This window comes from Bubalus kerabau, chromosome 2 (genome assembly GCF_029407905.1).
Source record: "Bubalus kerabau isolate K-KA32 ecotype Philippines breed swamp buffalo chromosome 2, PCC_UOA_SB_1v2, whole genome shotgun sequence".
NCBI lineage: Eukaryota > Metazoa > Chordata > Mammalia > Artiodactyla > Bovidae > Bubalus > Bubalus kerabau.
This window is the reverse complement of record NC_073625.1, coordinates 101,620,855-101,625,257: the sequence shown is the minus strand read 5'-3', so window position 1 is coordinate 101,625,257 and position 4,403 is coordinate 101,620,855. Positions and strand designations below refer to the sequence as shown.

At 35.0% G+C, this 4,403-nt stretch overlaps 1 non-coding gene across 1 annotated transcript; it reads right to left on the bottom strand.

Moving 5' to 3' along the window:
- Positions 1–759: 759 nt before the first annotated feature.
- On the bottom strand, positions 760–862 carry LOC129645095 (U6 spliceosomal RNA). The gene has a single exon (XR_008711185.1). It is a non-coding gene; the product is annotated as a U6 spliceosomal RNA (small nuclear RNA).
- Between the last annotated feature and the right edge of the window lie 3,541 nt (positions 863–4,403).

The following is a 4,403-nucleotide window of genomic DNA, read 5'->3' as shown; positions in this document are numbered from 1 at the left end:
TATTTTTATACATAATGTGCTAAACTAGACATAATGTAAAATTTACCAATTCAATCATTTTTAAACATACAGTTACACAACCCCATAGGCTTTTGGTAGTTATTCTCTATTCCCTTCTATTCTGATTTTACTACATTATTCGAAAATTAAGAATTTATTATCAAATGACTTTTCTTCATATACTGAGACAGTTATACAATTGTTCTTTTATGTTCTGTTAAGTCAACATTTTTAATTGTATATTTAAATTGGAATGGCCATGCATTTGTAGGATAACTTGATATTTTCAAAGGAAGTTTATCCAGCATAAAAATATACAGAATTGCCTAATAAAGAAAAAAATTAGACCAAAAGTGTAGATTAAAAAAAGGAGCAAATTTTAACAACACATATAACAAGAAAAAAGAATATAAGCTACATCTCTAAGCAATATGACAAATCCTTATGTTAGCATACTGTTTTGTTAAATTTCAATAAAAAGAGAGTCAGTCAGTGCATATCATTGTTCACAAGTTTTTTTTTCTTCCTTTTCCATTAGCTTTTATTAATAAAAGAATCACAATTAGGTCATAAATAAACAGGTAAATTATTAATTACATTATTTGAGGTTTAGGATGAAAACTTGTAAAAATTAGTTTGATATACAGCCAAGTTATACAACACACTAAAATCAACCATTTAATATTTTTGCCTTGTGTGAACTGCCCATAATGAAATAGGAACAAACTTTTTAAGGATGGAATACACAATTAAAAAAAAATATATATGGGACGCTTCACGAATTTGCATGTCATCCTTATGCAGGGGCCATGCTAATCTTCTCTGTATCATTCCAATTTTAGTATATGTGCTGCTGAAGTCTTATAAGTTTTACAGTTCTCAAAATAAAACCTCTATAGTCACCTGGATTCATTCTATAAATGTTTTATTTTTAAGATACATTCTCAGACTTAATAAAAATATCATTTTGCTTACTGTTATCATTATTATCCCTCAAATTTCCTGTTCCACTCACAAGCTATGGTATTTGTATAGAAGCTGAGAAAGTATCCATCTGTTGGTTTTTCTATCTTGGTTGACATTTGAGGTCTTTCTCATATTGCTAGTCTGTAAGTATGTACAAGATGATATTGAGCTATCATAGCAGGGGAAGGTCAGATTCATTTATCTTATTGAATACAAAAACAGAGCAAAATTTCTTTCAGTTAAAGCTTGCCTAAAAATGCACAACCAAAATTTAATCCAAGGGAGAGGGCCATTCAAGTATGAGTCTGACCCTACTATTGCATTCTCAGCAGAAATAGACAAAATCTAGTCCTAGGGTCTTAGCTGGCCACTGGGTGCCATGCAAAATAAACTCTCAATCATTATAAATTCATAGAAGATTTAAAATACTAATTGGAGCTTCCAAGAATATTTGAGGAAGAAAAATAAACCTACTGGTGGGTGCAGACAAGGGCCAAATTTGTCCTCCTTGCCTTAAGGAAGGTTAAACTGCTACAGAACTATTTGACTTAACAAATAATAATTTGGGGCTGAGCAAGTAGTTGCTTGCAGCTTATTTTAGTCAAAGCATATCCCCTTGAAACACTAGGGTTGAAATGGAAATGTTGATGGACTATTTACCAGTTAAGCCCTGGTGAGAGCAGGGAAAACAAATGTAATCCATTTTGTTAACATGATGAAGTTATCATAATTAAGTAGTTGGTAAAGAAAGAAATCTATCTGGAGATTACATTTCCTTCTATTTAATGAAATCTGATGGTCAAATAAATGGGTGTCATAGGGTCCCGTTATTGTGTACATTAAAAGAAAGTGAAAGTGAAGTAGCTCAGTCGTGTCCGACTCTTTGAGACCCTGTGGACTGTGTAGCCCACCAGGCTCCTCCGTCCATGGGATTCTCCAGGCAAGAATACTGGAGTGGGTTGCCATTTCCTTCTCCAGGGGATCTTCCCAACCCAGGGATTGAACCAAAGTCTCCCACATTGCAGGCAAACGTTTTAACCTCTGACCCACCAGGGAAGCCCAGATAAGTCACTGCTATAATTCTGGCCAGATCTTCCTAACAAGCAGACTTTTATTTATTTATTTTTTAATTCATTCCTGGCAACTCTTTCAACTTGCTGCTTTATGCAATCCTTACTCAGAAATATTTCCTATTTAAACTAGATCTAGGGGGCAAGCTGATATGTTGCTTCTCTATTGCAAGCTAATTTTAACTCTTTGCTGCCTTTTCAAAAATACAGCAAATCTTAATGGGGACCTATGTTAAAGGAGATAAGATACCCCTAGAAAGAAGTGAGCAGCCCTGAGCCAAATTATTTGGATTCTGAATTTCCAAATTGATGGATTACATTCTCAAAACTGCTGCAACCAACGCATATTCCTACTTTCATTGCAGCACAACCCAACCAAAAAAGCTTCTGAAGTAAATGAAGAGTGTTATATTCCCCAGTTATTAATACTGTGCTGAATTCAAACTACAGCCAAAATAAAGGATTACTTTTAAAATGTGAGATTGATAGGACATTAGAATTCCATGTTTTTCAGTAATCTTCTATTAATATATATACTTTCTATCATTAAAAGAATGAGTTTTAATCAGGATGGGGAACACATATACACCCATGGCTAATTCATGTCAATGTATGGCAAAACCCACTACAATATTGTAATGTAATTAGCCTCCAATTAAAATAAATTAATTAAAAAAATGAAGGTTAAAAAATATTTTATTTCTTATGAAAGTATCCCACATTTCTAAGAAAAAAGAATATGACCATTTAGAGAGATAATCAAGATTAATATTTATTTAATTTTGACATAAAATATAATTTATAAATAAGATTATACAAAATGAAACAACATTTATGTTATGCTCAATTTTTTTTACTCAATAATTCATGGGAAAATTCTGTCATCCATTGTTTATTTGATCTCTGTGAAAACAACTGATCCAATATTCTAGATAATATAACTACTCCAGTGAGCAAACCTACAGTTTAATACTAATCTATATTTACCCAATTCTTATGGGTGCTGCATGCTCAGTTATGTCCAACTCTCTGTGACCCCTGGGTTGTAGCCTGCCAGGGTCGTATGTCCATAGAATTTTCCAGGCAAGAATACTGGAATGGGCTGCCATTTCATTCTCCAGGGGATCTTCCCAAGCCAGGGATCAAGCCTGAGTCTCTTTGGCCTCCTGCATTGGCAGGCAGATTATTTACTACCGTGCCACCTGGGAAATTCATTACTTATTGTTAAATCTGTAGGGCTTTTCTTCTCACATTATTTATATTGCAATGATAATAATTATAGCAAAATCTTTCTGCACATCCATAGTCATTTATTGTGCTATTCCTAGCAATATGATTGTTGTGCTGGTGAGTACATATTGGAGGCTTTTGATATGCAATGGCAAACTTCCCTAGAGGCAATTAATTGCTGTGTTCACAACTTAGTTTGAATAATGTGGCTGACATGGTTAGTTGTCTTACAGAATCCATTAGCCTCAATATTTTCTCTAGTAATAGAACTTTCCCCATTGAATTATAGCTTGGTTTTGGCTACCCAAGTAGGTGGATTGAGCAATGGCTACAGAACTAGAAAGTCAGTTTCCATTCCACTCCCAAAGATGGGCAATGCCAAAGAATGTTCAAACTACCATAGAATTCCTCTCAATTTACACACTAGCAATGTAATGCTCAAAATCCTTCAGGTTAGGCTTCAGCAATACCTGAACCCAGAGCTTCCAGATGTACAAGGTGGGTTTAGAAAAGGCAGAGGAACCAGAGAACAAATTGCCAACATCTGTTGGATTATGGAAAAAGCAAGAGAATTCCAGAAGAACATCTACTTCAGCTTCATTGACTATGCTAAACGCTTTGACTGTGTGGATCACAACAGATTGTGGGAAATTTTTAAAGAGATGAGAATACCAGACCACCTTACCTGCCTCCTGAGAAATCTATATGCAGGTCAAGAAGCAACAGTTAGAACCAGACATGGAACAATGGACTGGTTCAAAATTGACAAAGGAGTACGACAAGGCTGTATATTGTCATCCTGCTTATTTAACTTACATACAGAGTACATCATGCGAAATGCCAAACTGAATGAATTGCCATCTGGAATCAAGACTGCCAGGAGAAATATCAATAACCTTAGATAGGCAGATGATACCACCTTAATGGCAGAAAGCAAAGAGGAACTAATAAGCCTCTTGATGAGGATGAAAGTGAACTAAAAAGCTGGCTTGAAACACCACATTCAAGAAACTAAAACGACCCGGAGGGATGGAATGGGGAGGGAGGAGGGAGGAGGGTTCAGGATGGGGAACACATGTATACCTGTGGCGGATTCATTTTGATATTTGGCAAAACTAATACAATTATGTAAAGTTT